The 18,734-nt window shown below is 39.8% G+C and overlaps 1 protein-coding gene across 2 annotated transcripts in view; it reads left to right on the top strand.

The window, feature by feature from the left end:
- sema3aa (sema domain, immunoglobulin domain (Ig), short basic domain, secreted, (semaphorin) 3Aa) overlaps positions 1-18,734 on the top strand; it is a 186,612-nt gene that overhangs the window by 65,659 nt on the left and 102,219 nt on the right. Inside the window, exon 1 of one of the 2 annotated variants that reach the window (XM_062064870.1) lies at positions 11,159-11,282. The exons of the other annotated variant lie outside the window; for it this stretch is intronic. The gene's annotated coding sequence lies outside the window, so the exon portion shown is untranslated. Of the gene's footprint in view, positions 1-11,158; positions 11,283-18,734 lie in introns of those variants that run through there. 2 annotated transcript variants of the gene reach the window in all.

The following is an 18,734-nucleotide window of genomic DNA, read 5'->3' as shown; positions in this document are numbered from 1 at the left end:
ATAGCACTCGCCATAAATACATGAATATGTTTAAAGGCCTACTGAAATGAATTTTTTTTATTTAAACGGGGATAGCAGATCTATTCTATGTGTCATACTTGATCATTTCGCGATATTGCCATATTTTTGCTGAAAGGATTTAGTATAGAACAACGACGATAAAGATTGCAACTTTTGGTATCTGATAAAAAAAAGGCTTGCACCTACCGGAAGTAGCGTGACGTAGTCAGTTGAACATATACGCAAAGTTCCCTATTGTTTACAATGATGGCCGCATGAAGTGAGAGAGATTCGGACCGAGAAAGCGACAATTTCCCCATTAATTTGAGCGAGGATGAAAGATTTGTGGATGAGTAAAGTGCAAGTGAAGGACTAGTGGGGAGTTGAAGCTATTCAGATAGGGAAGATGCTGTGAGAGCCGGGGGTGACCTGATATTCAGCTGGGAATGACTACAACAGTAAATAAACACAAGACATATATATACTCTATTAGCCACAACACAACCAGGCTTATATTTAATATGCCACAAATTAATCCTGCATAAAAACACCTGCGTGTTTGTTATGCTAGCTCCTAGCTCCTCTGCTAGCTCCTAGCTCCATAGAACACGCCAATACAATTCAAACACCTGATCAACACACACAATCACTCAGCCCAAAAGACCGTTTACCTAACCCAAGGTTCATAAAGCTTATATATTTTTAAAAAGTTACGTACGTGACGCGCACATACGGTCAAGTTATCGAATGTTTAGCAGCCAAGGCTGCATACTCACGGTACCTGATATTCAGCTGGGAATGACTACAACAGTAAATAAACACAAGACATATATATACTCTATTAGCCACAACACAACCAGGCTTATATTTAATATGCCACAAATTAATCCTGCATAATAACACCTGCGTGTTTGTTATGCTAGCTCCTAGCTCCTCTGCTAGCTCCTAGCTCCATAGAACACGCCAATACAATTCAAACACCCGATCAACACACACAATCACTCAGCCCAAAAGACCGTTCACCTAACCCAAGGTTCATAAAGCTTATATATTTTTAAAAAGTTACGTACGTGACGCGCACTTACGGTACGGTACGTGTTATGCTAGCTCCTAGCTCCTCTGCTAGCTCCTAGCTCCATAGAACACGCCAATACAATTCAAACACATGATCAACACACACAATCACTCAGCCCAAAAGACCGTTCACCTAACCCAAGGTTCATAAAGCTTATATATTTTAAAAAAGTTACGTACATACGCAAAAAAAAGCCAAAGCTGCATACTCACAGTAGCACGTCTGCGTCTTTGTCATCCAAATCAAAGTAATCCTGGTAAGAGTCTGTGTTGTCCCAGTTCTCTACAGGCGTCTGTGTATCCAAATCAAAAGTCCTCCTGGTTAGAGTCTCTGTTATCCGAGTTCTTCCATCTTGACTGCATCTTTCGGGAATGTAAACAAAGAAGCGCCGGCTGTGTACTGTTGTGGCTGACTACGTTCGAAAAATACGTCCATTTCGCACCGACAACTTTCTTCTTTGCTTGCTTGGCTTCCTTCTCCATAATGCAATGAACATGATTGAAACAGATTCACGAACACAGATGTCCAGAATACTGTGGAATTATGAAATGAAAACAGAGCTTTTTCGTACCGGCTTCAATGTGGAAGGCATACCCGTGTTCGTCGGGCTACGTCACGCGCATACGTCATCCTCAGAGGCGTTTCGAACCGGAAGTTTAGCGGCAAATTTAAAATGTCACTTTATAAGTTAACCCGGCCGTATTGGCATGTGTTATAATGTTAAGATTTCATCATTGATATATAAACTATCAGACTGCGTGGTCGGTAGTAGTGGGTTTCAGTAGGCCTTTAAAGTTTGCAGAAAGACCGTATATTTGTTCATTTAATAAATTGTTTAAATTCAAATAAGGCAAGCTAAGAATAGCCTGTGATGTCATTCCCAACTCTGACTTCCAACAAAGTACATAGAACACAGCAATAAAGCAGTGGTTCACAACCCCCGGTCCAAATACATTTATTTGAAATTACATCCAATTAATATTTTTGTCTTGTCGGGAATTTTATTTTGAAAGAATGACTACTTTTGCCCATGCGTCACACTAGCGCACTTGACGGCGCCACCTCCATCGTTGCGTGCGATTATGGTAAGCTAGCAAAATGAGTTGCAGGGAAACAAGCATAGGGGTCCCACTGATTAAGGTGACTTTATTTTGGTGTGACAATACTGTAGTAATTGATGTGATATGCGTAAACTGTAATATTTTCCCCCCTTTTACTCAAATTATATTGTCATATCCAATGTTCATAAGTCAATGTAATTGTAGAGTTTCTTCTTCACAAAAATACTTAAGTAAAAATAAAAGGTATGTGGCATTTAAACTACTTAGACAAGTACAATTCATCTAAAAAGTTGTTTAAGTTAGCGTGTTGCTACTCACCTCTGCACACAGATGCTAAAACGTGCACACATCTGGTTTGAGTTTCCTTGTCGGCCTGTACGTATATGGTTCTTCTTCATCCTCGAACATACAATAGTCTTTTTATTCCGTCCTAAACCGTTCGTGTTCCACCACAACCTCCAGCTTCAATTAGCCCGCACACATCATCAGCCTAAATCAGCTATTTAGTAGTTTTAAAGCTGAATGCATTATGCATTCAGCATGCCCTGGCCCACTTCTTTCGATACTATAAAAAGAGGTAAAGTATTTTAGTTGCTGCATGACTGGAAATAAAGAGCGGCCATGAAGTTTCACGAAAGGCAATTACCATCAATCATGCCGGATTCTTTGTCATGGTGGCCTGGAATTGATTCCTGTCCTGGGAGCGCTTTGACAGTGACATAAAATCCCCCCATTGGCCACGAGCAAGAACTTACAAGATGAAAGATCCTATTGGACTTAATGGGGGCCATGTTCCGAAGTGTAATGCATGGTCATTGTCTGTCATTACGCCCTTGAAGAGCCCATGAACTGCTGCCCGACGCTGCCCGTTTCGTGGCATTAAAATTCAGCTCATGGGTTCCATCTGGACAAGTTAGAGGATTTTTTTTCCTGAGCAGCTTGCTAAGTATGAACACATAAAAAACACATAAACATATAAAACACATAAACAAACACATAAAAGTTCAAGTGAAGGAAGGGATACAAACTTGGCACAAGGAGCAAGTGTGAACACATCATAATCACCTGTTTCTTCTAATGAGTGTTTCTTGTTCCAGTCCAGGAAATAGTCACATCCCACTCCTGCCCCCCCCCCTTTTTTTTCTTCTTTATGTAGCATTCCACAGCACCTCATAGGTGCTGACTAATTAGCCACCTGACCTGAGAGGTCAAATGTCACCGGTTCACTAACCCTCAGGGGAACCCAGTGATATTTTAAGGAGTTTTTATTTTGGATACTTAAATCAGGGAAAAAACCCCAAGGCCCTGTGGACCTTCATAAAAGCACCGCCTGGCTCATCTAGTGACAGGTGATTATGATCATGATGGTTATAGTACTAAGCTCGTAGGAACCTACAGTTTAGGACTGTTCAACACTTGGCAGCAACAAGCCTTTTTGCAGTATGTCCTTAAAAACCAAAGAGTGTTCCCGTCATATCCAGGATCTTTGACCAACGTTGTTGCAGAAGGTTCCTAAAACATCCTGTCATATTGTCAGTGTTTTATGACATTTATGATTTTATTGCTTAGATTTACATGCCGTCACATCCAGCTCATTAAATGTGGTGTTGTCAAGCCAGCGTCTGTTCTCAGTGGGTACTCGGCTCCATTTAGCCTTTCTCGATGAAAAATGCCTAATGCTTGCATTATTTTTGGCTGAACGAACCATTGAAATTGCGAAAAGGATAAACGTTTCTTCAGAGTTCCTCGAGAGGTAATCAATAAGGGCAGAAGAGTGCGAGATTTTACGAAACGGCGACGAGAAAAGGGGCACGCACTCCAAGTTGAAGCATACACAAATTTGTAGTGACCACGTCGTTAAAGGTTTGTTTGTATACTTTTAACGTTTAGTGTTTTCCATTTAAGTACTGTCCTGATATGATTTGTATTTTGTTAAAACATATTTTTGCTACAAGTGTTTTGTAAAGCACCAATCTGGCGAGTCTAAATAAAAGAAAGCAAATTTGAGCAAAACCTGAAAGAGTTCAGCAATCATAAATGAAGCTTTCAGCACGTACACAATTTTGACATATATGGATATATTTTAATAAAGACGGGGAAAAACACGCTTACTTGTAAACAGCGCATGCAACAACAACAAGGCAACAATCATGGCAGTAGACGTGAAGTTACACCACACAATGCAACTTTACCCGAGCAAAAACGATGCATATTTATTCGAGGCAGACTTGATACCAATTTCTTTGACCCAGCCACACCCAAAGAACTTGTAGACCTCCATGCTTTTTCAAGTTTTCATACCTTTTTGCCGTGTAGAATGACGTCTGGGGCACAAGGCGGTTCGATATGTCTGAAGACTTGATATTACTCGACAAATCTTTTTCTGATAACGTATAGGGACCTATTCCATTGCATAATTTGCAGTGTTTGCTCCTATCTGCTTTTTGTAGGAAGATTGAGGCTCCTTGTGTACTTAGAGAAATCGCATGCTGCTTGCTGCACAACAGCCATCTTGGCTTGGTTGCCCACCACTGGTTTCCACAAGTCACGTGTCGGAATACAAGCAATTCCAGGAGGTTATGTGATTAGTTTGCAACATACCTCAAAAAGTTATGGGCATATTTTGAAGAAATGTTGAGAAAATGTCAGAAATGGGATAAGGTACACATGCTTACATTTAAATGGTTATCTGGATAGTTTAGACTAAATTACCTTTTTTTTAGATTACAAGGCGGAACCTCTCCCTGTGTGTATGCTCGTGGCTCCGTCTTCACCCACAGAGACAAAGAGAGTAGATGACTGACAAGAGTGTTCACTCTGTTCTTCTTGCAGACAGTTTGGAAGCGAGACACAAAGACAACAAACAATTTAATGTATCCTTTCAATAATCCGCTTGGAGGTTATGTATTTGCCGGGGTTTGTTTCTTCAACTGTTGATTAGCAAGATACTGTAGCTCAAAATGTTATTGGTGGATTTTGATGATTAGAGTGGGAGAGTGGAAGTGATATGGATAACCCCACTTTTTTCAAGGATTCTTTACTATTGGCGGATATGACCTGGCAGAGGTCTGTGTTCTTCGAGTGCTCTTTTAGTTTATGAGCATATTACCTATTTGATGATCTTAACGTATTGTTATGGCAGATTGAAGGGAGAATTCTGTTTTCCCAGATTTTTAGCTTTCTAAACATTTGGCCCTCAAAACAATTTAGTCTACTATCCTTGTTCTAGTTGATGAGCTAAAGAGAAGTCTTTAAAAAAAAGACTTTCCTAAGAAGACGACAAAAGAGATAATAGGTTACATTTTTTTACTTTTTTGTATGTACCTCCTGCAGCAGTGCATCTCTCAGTGCATCTCTCAGATAATGGACTTTTATAAGGACCACCTCTATGAATTTGTAGCTGTTTTTTTTTGTGATGCATTCAAAAGAGCTATAACCTACAAACAGAGACTAAATTTACTATGTGACTGCTACATCATGCACATTGCATACATCATCAACATTCCTCTCCATCTGTTTCGCACTGTATCTGTATAAGTCACCAGGTGGAGTATATGGCGGTAATTACTGTATAGGAGGTCTTGGAGCAACTACTTTTAGCAGCCGCGGGGTGTTTGAACATGCAGATGACCTGCAGCATCATTAAACTTTCAATCAGCACTCAGGAGCATGCTATAATTTAACCCATCCTGAAGACAAGGCAGCTTGTACAGTAGAAGTAATGCAGATATTTGTCTACCCTTTGACTGGAGGGTTGGAGGAGAGCTATTTTTTTATGCTTGTTCTCTGCAGTGATATAAAACATTCTTTTATGCGAGGTCAAATGGGACTAAATTAAATCAGTAATGAAATCTCTAATTACATACTTTAATGTGTCAGTAATTATTTAAAATTGGAATTAAATAGACAAGTGTGTTATCGATTTCGACCTGGGCTAGTCCTGACAACTGTCGTTTAATTATTTAATAATTAAATTAATTATTTCAATGTGTATTTATTTATTAAATCATTTAATTTAAATAAACCATTCACAATATATTTATTTTATTTCATGATTTAATAATGTATTAATTTATTTCATAAACCTGTGTAGAAGCACTTCATGAATTTATTGTACCCGTCAAACTCAACAGTCAAAGTCAGTGGACCGATCTTTAACCTTGATTGGTTATTCAGCACTTCCACCTGTCTGTGGAACTTGGACCAGAAAAGCAAAGGAGTACTGGTCAATATCTTGCTCTGAAAGTGCAAAAATAACTCTGACAAGTGGACTAATGTCTCTGCTTTAACTGTTACATGCTCTGTGTCAGCAGGTGTTGCTTCCACATGCTCCTCCAGTTCTAAAATATCTACTACCAACTCCCCACAAAGTATGAGTATATTCATATTAGCCGCCATGCTTGCAAAGACTTCCAAAGTTCCAGGCTTCAGACCAAAGCTATCATTGGACTAGATTCCTGCTAGCCCCGCCCACTGACTTAAATGGCTGAGTTTGACGCATAAAATAAATCCATAAAGTGCTTCCACACATGTTCATGAAATGATTAAAGAAATCATTAAATCATGAAATAATTTATTAAATAGTTAAGTACTTAACTAAATCATGGAAAAAAATTATTAATTGAATTAATACAATATTAAAATGATTAAATAATGACATTAATTTTTACCTTAAACAAATTAAAGACACATTTATGTATTTAATTCCAATTAAAAATAATGACACATTTAAGCGAATATTTAAAGATGTATTTATTTAATGTGTCCCATTTGACTCTGTATGGTATTATATAATAAACATTTGATTGATTGATTGATTGAGTCAAGCAGCTGGCAACAACCTTACAAGATTTTCACTTTCACCTCCCGCTGCAGGGATTGAACTGATGACCCTCCAGGCACATGCTTGTGTGTTCAACCTTTCAGGGCACCTCTTCACCAATGCATCACCGCAGATGTTTTTTACGACTGCGCCAAACGTAATATTCCTAAAAATGATTGTTGTCTTTTGCTATGTTGTAGTTACGGCCGTTCGTCAGGCGGAAAATGCTTCACCTCCGCTGTGTGTTCTGCAACCCCGGTCTTGGCCTCCCGCTGTTCTAAACCCATGTGTTAAGCATTGGTGTTTTGCACAGTGAGCAGGGCCAGCATGAGGTTTGCAGAGTTTGTAAGGCAAATCAGAAAGGCCACACAGACTCCAATCCTGACTGATAGGTCCACTTTATTGCTGCAGCCACAGAGTGCTCAAGCCCCCTTGAGGGACACATACCTATCTGCATGATGGATGGAGACTTGAGGCACAACGGCACCACTGTTCTCTCAGAGAAAAGACGTTTTAACAGCAGTATTTGGCCAGAATGTTTTACAGTCAGGAGTTCAAACTGATAAGGGGGTGTAGATTAAGGGGAAGACGGCCATTACTTTCCTCCCTCTCTGTTCTTGGCCGGCCACTTAGGAAGTTTGGAAAGTGTGAAAGTAAGGTGCTAAGTTGTCAGGGAGCCATCATGCAGCGGGGTGCACCTAATCAGCTCTGTGTATGTGCTAGCCTCTATTTTACAGCGTTCGTGGGGTCCGGCAACTGTTAGACCGTTCTGCAAAATGGAAGCAAACACTTAGAGCATGAGCAGACTCAAATAAAAGTGGATATAATTCACATAGTCAGGGAAATTGCAGTAGCACAGACGTGACGTTACAAGCAAACAGGCTTTTCTTGCTCCTTGAATGCAGGTCACTGCCGGTGTGGTGCGCAGCTTTGCATGGAATGTTTGAAAACATATTGATTCATACGAGGTTGCTGAGTTTATAGTGGTCAGCCCTTGATGGATGGCGGTGTTTGCCCTCAAAAGCATGTCAGGCTGCCTGATGGATGCTCAGCTAGGGTAACATGTCAGTATTGACAGGCAGGGATTGAGGGATGCTGTGCTAAAACATGCCCGTGTATTGATTAGTGGATGCAGATGAAGTTTGAGGGTCAGACTGGGCCCCGGGCGGAATGCGGATGTGTCGGAATGAATGTCAACCAAGGTTGCATCCATCTAGTCATGTGTTTTTGTGTGTGCGCGTGTGTGTGTGTGTGTGTGTGTGTGTGTGTGGTAGGGTTGTCTCGATACCAATATTTTGGTACCAGTACCAAGATGTATTTCGATACTTTTCTAAATAAAGGTGACCACAAATAATTGGGATTATTGGCTTTATTTTAACAAAAAAATCTTAGTGTACATTAAACATCTGTTTATTATTGCAATCAAAGAACAATTTTGTCCTTAAATAAAATAGTGAACATACTAGACCCGTGGTTCTCAACCTTTTTTCAGTGATGTACCCCCTGTGAACATTTTTTTAATTCAAGTACGCCCTAATCAGAGCAAAGCATTTTTGGTTGAAAAAAAGAGATAAAGAAGTAAAATACAGCACTATGTCATCAGTTTCTGATTTATTAAATTGTATAACAGTGCAAAATATTGCTCATTTGTAGTGGTCTTTTTTTAACTATTTGGAAAAAAAGATATAAAAATGACTAAAAACTTGTTGAAAAATAAACTAGTGATTCAATTATATATAAAGATTTCTACACATAGAAGTAATCATCAACTTAAAGTGCCCTCTTTGGGGATTGTAATAGAGATCCATTTGGATTCATGAACTTAATTCTAAACATTTCTTCACAAAAAAATAAATCTTTAACATCAATATTTATGGAACATGTCCAAAAAAAATCTAGCTGTCAACATTGAATATAGCATTGTTGCATTTCTTTTCACAGTTCTTTTTGACAGACATTTTAGTGAGGGTCAAACCATCATGGCATGGGGGAAACTCTGGGTTTATGGTAATGAATGGAATAGCCTACTTGATTTGATGTTCAGTTTATGAACTTACATTCATATTTGTTGAAGTATTATCCAATAAATATATTTATAAAGGATTTTTGAATTGTTGCTATTTTTAGAATATTTAAAAAAAATCTCACGTACCCCTTGGCATACCTTTTAAAGTACCCCCAGGGGTACGCATACCCCCATTTGAGAACCACTGTACTAGACAACTTGTCTTTTAGTAAACAAAAAAAGGCTCCTAATTTAGCTACTGACGTATGCAGTAACATATTGTGTCATTCCCCATTCTATTATTTTGTCAAATTTAGGACAAGCTGTAAAAAATTATTATTAATCTACTTGTTCATTTACTGTCAATATCTGGTTATTTTCTGTTTCAACATGTTCTATTTACACTTCTGTTAAAATGTAATAAACACTTCTTCTTCTGTTGTTTGGCTACTTTGCATCAGTTTTGGATGATACCACATATTTCGGTATCAATCCGATACCAAGTAGTTACAGGATTATATATTGGTCACAATTTAAGTTCTCATGTGTCCAGGGACATATTTCCTGAGTTCATGAATATAATATGAATTAAAAAAGAAAAAAGATTTTGTGACGATAAAAAATATCGATGTAATTGTAGTAGCATCGACTAGATACGCTCTTGGACTTGGTATCATTACAGGGGATGTCAGTTGTAGATCCACCCATGGCATTTGTTTACATTTGTTTTAATCTAGCTTTTGTTAGCGGTGACGCCAGTGAGCTATCGTATCTTCCTGAGTTGTGTAGTAAAGCATGTTTAGCTATTCCTCGTCCTGCAGGGATGATACTTGTAAGAAACTCACTTTATTTGTCGCCATGGAGGCCAGGATTAGTGATTTAGTAGTAGCTAAAACATTGTCGACTGCAGATGGATGTTCGCTGCTAGCTAGCTAGCCATGTCTTAAAACACCTCTTCCTGAGGGCGTTTCAGTGTTATAGCTTTATGTTTATCGTCAGTTTTTAGGCTAAAATGCATCTGTTCTCCCTTTTCTGTCTACACATTGTGTCTGCTTGTAAGTACTCCGTGACTGTGCGCTGCCGAACATGCTCGTCTGCTCGTAAACCAGCAATGTCATGATATGATGTCATGCCCGGGAACCGGTACTTTGCAAACAGAGTATAGTACCGTTTTTGATTCATTAGTACCGCGATAATATACTAGTACTGGTATACCGTACAACGCTAGCGTGTGGTATTGCCTCGTGGATGCAATCAAGATTTGTGTTATATGTATTGGTGGAATGGTTCATCCACAATTCGGACTTCAACACTGTTTTGTGACACGGTATTCAGTTGACTTCATTTTTGTTCTTTTTAACACCCCAGAATACCATATATCCCAATAGTCCTCCATTGCCATTTATAAGTTGTGGTTCACACATACACACACTAAACTGATTAGTAAGACAAAGAAAAAAAGGGAAAAAACATGATCAGAACCAGGAGAGCAGAGGGATTTTTTAACTGGGGCATACCAAGCTCTCAGCAAATTTTACAGAATGAGTTATTTTCAGTTACATGCCTAATAAAAATGTGTTTTGTTTCAACATTTTATAACAACTGCAGTGTACACCACATATTTAAAGGTTAGGTTATTTAGGTTTGTATGCTGTACATAAAATTCACATTTGAAATTACAGAATGATTAGTAATAATGATACAGAAGTAATAAGTTGTAGCCTTGTATACCATTGAGAGTTGTTTCATGCGATCAGAGTGCGTGATTGTGTGCCTTTTAAAAGGCGGCACCTGTTGCTCAATGACATGTGGTGTCAGCGAAAAAGAAAAGCATTCGCTGTTCTAGCATTGGCAATCCGCAAACCAGCAGATGGCAGGTCCTGTCCAGGTCATGCTTGTTGTTAGCGCTAGTTAATAATGCGATTGAACAAGCTTTGGTGGCTGTATGGCTAATTGTCCACAAACATAGGATTACATGATTATCACTTCACTGAATTGTTGTTCATTATTCCCCATTAGTATAGTTGTTGTGTGACTGTCAGCAGGTACAACAACTTTTTTTAGGATCCCGACATACACATTGAAAGCACCATTTGTGTAGCAGGCAAATGCAATGTAAAATAGTCTTTAAAAAAAAAAAAGGAACACTAATCCTCTGTTTTACCGACTGTGTTTGTCATCTTATGTAGGATCAGCGGGGGGGACGGATCAGTATCACTATGAATGTGACGGGGACACGTCCCCCATGTCCCCAGTGCCATCTCCACCCATGATCCGAACAACGCAAGCGCTCCAAGCTGTGTCAGGTCAACTGAACAGGTCAGATTTTTTTAATGAAGGACTAAAGGGGGAGCGAAATAAGACCTTAGGGGGATTTTCCATGAAATACTGTTGTGTAGACACTTCATTTGACTCACAAGCTCTCCACACTGAAATGGACAAGCCTTCTGTTGCTTGACACTTTAATAAGCCCACTTTTTCGCAGTCACGGGCCATGCAAAAACACACCTAAAACAACAACTTTCTGACACCCCGACTTAACTTTTCCAGTGCGGTACAGCAGGAGGGAACACCTGTCTCGCCTGCCTCTCACTCCATCAAGGCCCGGTGTCGATTTACCCCTTGATATTCGCTCAGTAATTGCTAATATCCTCCATAGTAATGTTGCCTTTTTTCTGTCAGTTTTGTCCCTTTGCGGTAATTAATCTTATCTCGACAAACCTCCAGGCCGTCGTTATTTGATCCCGGTGAGCTCACAGGCTGGCCTGTCGTCGCCAGATAGTAAAGGTTAATAGACTTTCCAGTGAATACAGTGAACACCCTTGAGTGTTTGTTAAAGTAGCACGACACGTCAACTTGCAGGACTTGATCGTGATTTCTGGGCACCTTAAAGGGAGTAAGGAAGTGACCTTTTTGCGCCCTCTAAAGGTTGTGGTCAGAATGCTTTGAAAAATTGTATAGTCATTAGACAAATGATTTATGCCCAAGGGCGACCATGATTCTCAACTAATCTTGCTAAAATTTTTGCAGAAATGCTTGTGCCCTAAAGACAATTAGTGATTATTTACCCTAATACTAAGGCAGGGCAAAATGGGCCAAAAAATAATTTGTGATTATTTACCCTAATACTAAGGCAGGGCAAAATGGCCCAAATTATTTAGATCTTTACACAGAAACCTCAGCTATATATCTTTACATATATAGTCGAGGTTTCTTTGGTTTATCCGTTATACAGTGCTCAATACCGGGTTAGAGTGGAATGTACGTTAGGTCAGCAAAAAACACAGGGGCTATTTCATCCCTACAAGCCTGTTTCGCAGGTTTCCCTACTCTTCAGGGGATTTTAAAATCTTTACACTTGGATCTTATATATGTATAACATGGTGCATTTTTATTAAAATCAATCCGATCTCGATTAATATCACAATTTTATGTTTTTAACCTGCCAGTTTTAAAGCATATGCACTAAAAACTGAGGAAACTAAAAGTTAGATCAAACCTTTTCAACATACTTATTCAATTTGCTTTGTTATTTTTACTAAACATAGAAAAATATAAACATTTTCACCGTTTAACAAATGTAAAAAATAAAATAATGCAGTGAACTAGTTTACAGTCTTTAGTATGTTGACTTTGGCCAAAATCGAGGACATTTTTCAGAACACATACCATTTGATTGCCGACGATCGGGAACAAAAATCATGTTACCCGAATATATTTAATTTAAACCGTATTCTACATGCTCCAACAATTTCCTCTGTCTGCAAATTGCCGAAGTCCCTAAAGATGACTTTTTTGATTTTTTTGTGCATGTCTGTGCGTGCGTGTGTGTGTGTTAGTGTATTTTTGCACACTGCCCCTAGTGGAAGTGTATATCATACACATGTCCCCATTTTTGCGTTTAGCTCTAAGTTCACAGCATTGTGATTACTTCTGCGGCAACATATCAATCAATCAATAAAAATGTATTTGTAAAGCCCTTAATCACAAGTGTCTGAAAGGGCTTCAAACACTCTAGAAGTCTAGAATGAAAGAGCAACAGTATATAAGAGAATTGACAGAGTGTGTACATTCAGTGCGCAGTGCCTTGTTAAAATCCAGCCGCTGATTGATTGATTGATTGAGACTTTTATTAGTAGGTTGCACAGTGAAGTACATATTCCGTACAATTGACCACTAAATGGTAACACCCGAATAAGTTTTTCAACTTGTTTAAGTCGGGGTCCACTTAAATTGATTCATGATACAGATATATACTATCAGATATATACTATCATCATAATACAGTCATCACACAAGATAATCACATTGAATTATTTACATTATTTACAATCCGGGGTGTGGAGGGGGGGTGGGGGGGGTAGGTTTGGTTGTTATCATCAGACATCAACAATTGAGAACAGAGAAAAGGATATTGGAACAGTGTAGGTCTGACTTGGTAGGATATGGACAGCAAGTAGTGGACATAGAGAGAGAGAGAGAGAGAGAGAGAGAGAGAGAGAGAGAGAGAGAGAGAGATCAGAAGGCATAAGAAAAAGTATCTACATTTGATTGTTTACATTAGATTATTAACAATCCGGGGAGGGTGTTAGTTTAGGGTTGTAGCTGCCTGGAGGTGAACTTTTATTGCGGTTTTGAAGGAGGGTAGAGATGTCCTTTCTTTTATACCTGTTGGGAGCGCATTCCACATTGATGTGGCATAGAAAGAGAATGAGTTAAGACCTTTGTTAGTTCGGAATCTGGGTTTAACGTGGTTAGTGGAGCTCCCCCTGGTGTTGTGGTTATGGCGGTCATTTACGTTAAGGAAGTAGTTTGACATGTACTTCGGTATCAGGGAGGTGTAGCGGATTTTATAGACTAGGCTCAGTGCAAGTTGTTTTACTCTGTCCTCCACCCTGAGCCAGCCCACTTTGGAGAAGTGGGTAGGAGTGAGGTGGGATCTGGGGTGGAGGTCTAGAAGTAATCTGACTAGCTTGTTCTGGGATGTTTGGAGTTTAGATTTGAGGGTTTTGGAGGTGCTAGGGTTGAACGAGAGTTCCCGCCAGAATCCTCATGGTGCTTTTGTTGACCAGAGAGGAGATTCTGTAGAGAAATCTCGTTCGTTGGTTGACCTTTTTGATTACCTTGGTTGCCATTTTATCACAGGAAAGATTAGCCTCTAGAATGGAACCTAGGTAGGTGACCTCATCTTTCCTGGTGATAACAATGTCACCCACTTTTATAGTGAAGTCATTGACTTTCTTAAGGTTGATGTGGGACCCAAACAGGATGGATTCTGTTTTACCCAAGTGTATGGATAGCTTGTTGTCAGCGAGCCAGGTGCAAGTTCTACAGAGCTCAGCACTGAGGATTTTCTCCACCTGTGACTTGTCCCTGTCTGATACCAGCAAGGCCGAGTCATCTGCAAACAAGAACAATTCACAGTCGCATGCCGATGACAAGTCGTTTATGTATATTAGGAACAGTAAAGGCCCCAATATACTGCCTTGGGGGACTCTACAGCTCACTGAGAGGGGGGGGGGGGACACGGTGCCATTTACCTCTACCACCTGCTCCCTCCCCTCCAAATAAGATTGCATCCAGCTCCATGAGGTTTTGTTAAATCTGTTGCTTAGCAGGTGAAGTGTCTCTCTTTACTAGCTTCGTTGAAGCATGTTGCTTTTGTAGCTGTTTCAGCAGATTTGAATTGCCGTTTTGGGCAGTAGATAGGATCTTTGATCCAAGACTAAGGCTGAAACGACGCGTCGACGTAGTCGACGTCATCGGTTACGTAAATACGTCGACGCCGTTTTTGTGCGTCGACGCGTCGCATAATGACGTCACACTACCATCATGGCGAAGCGCAAAGCAGACGATCAAAGAAGACGATGCGAGCGGTGCGAGCGAGGGGGGAAAAGCATGCCAAAAGTGGTCAAAAGTGTGGGAGTATTTCAATAAACGGCCTAATAATGTTGTTGTATGCACACTGTGTTGAGCGGAAATGGCCTATCATAGCAGCACAACGGCTATGAACGAACATTTGAAAAGAAAACCATCAACTAGTCAATCGTCCGCGCGAGCATACGTTGTCATCATTACACAAAAACATGAATGTGTCATTTGTATCTGCTAGGGGTGTAACGGTACGTGTTTTGTATTGAACCGTTTCGGTACGGGGCTTTCGGTTCGGTACGGGGTGTACCGAACGAGTTTCTAAGCTAAAGCTAAAGTCTTAACAAGCTGCTTTGCTCCGTCTGCCTCTGTCTCAGCACGCAGCATTGTCCCACCCACACAACCATCTGATCGGTACACACGCAGCATTGTCCCACCCACACAACCATCTGATTGGTACACACGAAGCATTATCAGCCAATCAGCAGTGCGTATTCAGAGCGCATGTAGTCAGCGCTTCAGGGTGGAGCAGATAGGTGTTTAGCAGGTGAGCATCAGGCAGCGGACTCTCCCCAAATGATAATAAACACCTCCCAGTCAACTACTAGTAACATCACTATGAGCCCGTTGACCTTCTAGAAACTTAAACTGCAGCTCAGCTCACTCGCAATCCTGGCTTGAGGTGAAGGCTAATTAGCTCTCAGTTCCAGCCACATCGACCCCTTCTGAGCGCCTATTTTCAGCTGCTGGGAATATTGTAAACAAGAAAAGAACCAAAGCATGTAGACATGCTAACCTTTCTTCATTACAACTGTTAGACACTCACTGGAATGAGTAGAATTGGTTATTGTGTACTGTGTTGGACTGGATGTTTATTTTGCACATTTTAAAAGCAATACTTAATGTTTACAGTGCTCCAGAATATTTAGATTGGCACTTTTTTGTATTGGATGTTTATCTTTATTTTTGCACATTTCAGCAAATAAGCAATTCTTTCACTTTTGTTGAAATGTTTACACTGTTGTTACAGAATATTTCGTTTTGCACTTTTTTGTATTGGATGTTTATCTTTATTTTTGCACATTTTAAAGCAAAATAAGCAATACTTTTACTTTTGAAATGCTTATACTATTGCAGAATATTAAGATTTGCACTGGATGTTGACTTTTATATTTGCACATTAAAAAGCAAATAAGCTACTTTTAATTTTGTTAAAGTTTTAAATGTTTACATTGTTACAGAATATTTAGTCATGTTGTTGTCAATGTTGACTGAGTGGCCATACTTCTTTTTTTTTGTAAATAAAAGCCATTCCTTTTGAAAAAACGGGCCTACATTTATTTTTTAATCTTCATTTTGAATAAAAAAATAATCGGTAAAAGGAAAAATAATCTATAGATTAATCGAAAAAAAAATCTATAGATTAACCGATTCATCGAAAAAATAATCTATAGATTAATCGATAGAAAAATAATTGTTAGCTGCAGCCTTATCCAAGACACAACTTACATTCAACTAAAATGTTATTTTCTTTGTGGTCGACAAAAGAAAAGTATTGAGAATATCTCCATGTTAAGAAACTCGGCTTCGCCATGATGTCTTGTTAGTAAACACAGACACGCCCCTCCCACACACACATACACACAGACAGCGCGCGGCTTGCCTCTTTCTTGTCGCCTCTTTCTTGTCGCCTCTTTCTTGTCGCCTCTTCCGCAGCGCTGCAATAAAACACACTCAGATCTTCTCAGTTTCTAGCCGATGCTACATAAAAAATAACGCAGTAACGCATCATGTAGTAACGGTAACTGAGTTACTGAATATAAAAAATAACGCGTTAGATTACTGTTTACCGCCGAAAGTAACGGCGTTACAGTAACGCGTTACTTTGTAACGAGTTAGTCCCAACACTGCATGTGATACAATACATTCAGCAAGATAGGATGGAGCTAGACCGTTTAGTATTTTATACGTAAGTAGTAAAACCTTAAAGTCACATCTTAGGTGCACAGGAAGCCAGTGCAGGTGGGCCAGTATAGGCGTAATATGATCAAACTTTCTTGTTCCTGTCAAAAGTCTAGCAGCAGCATTTTGTACCAACTGTAATCTTTTAATGCTAGACATAGGGAAAACTTACAACCAGGAGTGGTTGTTGTCACAAACATTTCCGCAATGTTTGGTCGTGTTAATATGATAACATCTGATAACCATAATCAACCTGAAATTGATCACGTTTTTTATTATAAAAGCGCTCTAAAGTGGGTGTTTTATTGAGCATTTACTGAAAAATTCTACTTGACTTTTATGGGGTTTAATAACAGCGCCTACTATTTGCCAGGAAAAATAATAGCAGCGGCACCACAGTGGAGGTGCATATTTTGAAAAATGATTAGTGTTTTAATTGCAGCAGTTCAGGAGTAGAAGAATAACACCACGGGGTGTCCTATTTTTTATCCTGACTATAGCATGTTTTTGATCCATAAAGCTGACCCATATTGTGTGGTCGTCACCTGTCATGAAACTGTGGCACCGCTTTCATACTTCCAGAGATAAAAAAATTATACTTTTACGAATGCTTGCCACCCCACTGTGAGGAAGAAGAGCAGTAGTAGATCACCCGTCTTCATGGCTGTCCAACTGTAAATTGAAACAAGGAGCAATTTCCTGAAGCCCAATTAGCCGAAAATTGGTGCTGTCTGTTGGAGTACTTCCACTCCAGTGGGAGGAAAAGGGAGGGCAGCGAGTGTAGGACCGAAGCAAGGATGAACTCTGCACCGATTGTCTCATGCATGCGATTGACTGAGGTGATGATTTGAGATGTGAACATAGGGCAGCCATTTGAAATATTTGTTTCCATTAGGATACAAAACTCACATCTGTTTCCAGTGCCGTTATAAACTAGTTGTCAAACTGCACTTCATGTTCGGCCAGAAGGTGTGTATCTACTGTTAATATCATAAACCTCTTTTCACACAGTCACCGTTGAGTGACATCTCCAGTGTTCCATAACAACTGCAGCCTTGAGAAATTGTAGATAATGTGTTGGCCAAAATACTACACATTTATTTTGACAGACTTGCCTGGATAATTGTCGCCGTCCCAGGCGGAGATACATTCTTCTGCTACGACAAGGGATTTGTTGCTTGGTTTTAATGAAACACAGAGAATGACAGCAGAGAGCAGGATTTGCATCCTGAGTGTGGTTTGCTTTAGCCCGCTACACTTCTTCAATTAAGGCTAAGGGAACTTTGGGATTTATCTTTGCATGAATATCAGCCAAGTTTCCCTCAGATGTAACCGAGCACTGATGGCTTGAATATCATCATAAAAAATGTTAAGTCATTGTGGAGTTGCCATGAGAAAATGTTTTACTGCAGGAGCTGACAGTGTGGGGAAAAATGATAGCTCAGGGCTAAGATCAGGGTACCAGGTGTTTATCTCGGGATACAATCTTTGGCATTTTCCATTACTGGATGTAAAAATTATTACTAGAAAAACAGGGGTCCGCAACTAACTGGGATGGAAAAATAATTTAGAGCAAAAGAAAAATCTAACAGGCACACTAGGGGTGTCTTGAAATACTCAACTATTCGACGATTTGATTCACAGGAGTCTGATTCAACTATTAACCCGCATTCAAATTGTTAGACATTAAAAACCCGGACATTGAACTCCCCACATTCTCTCGCCTCTTTAAGAGGATGTTTGGAGATAGGGGACGCAGGACACGTCGAGATGCGCCGCCGTGGAACCGGAGAACTTTGTCGGACATGTAGCACGCCGTTCAACCGCACACCAAAGCTATTGCCATCGGCTCTGGTGGAACTTGCTGGAAATTGGACTGGATGCACGGTGCCAGAGTGCAGCTTTTATCCACTTGGGCAGGAAGCCTCCCTGGCTGCT

The sequence above is a fragment of the Entelurus aequoreus genome, linkage group LG12 (assembly GCF_033978785.1).
Source record: "Entelurus aequoreus isolate RoL-2023_Sb linkage group LG12, RoL_Eaeq_v1.1, whole genome shotgun sequence".
Classification (NCBI taxonomy): Eukaryota; Metazoa; Chordata; class Actinopteri; order Syngnathiformes; family Syngnathidae; genus Entelurus; species Entelurus aequoreus.
Note: the sequence above shows the minus strand (reverse complement) of the source record. Positions and strands in the feature narration are given on the sequence as shown.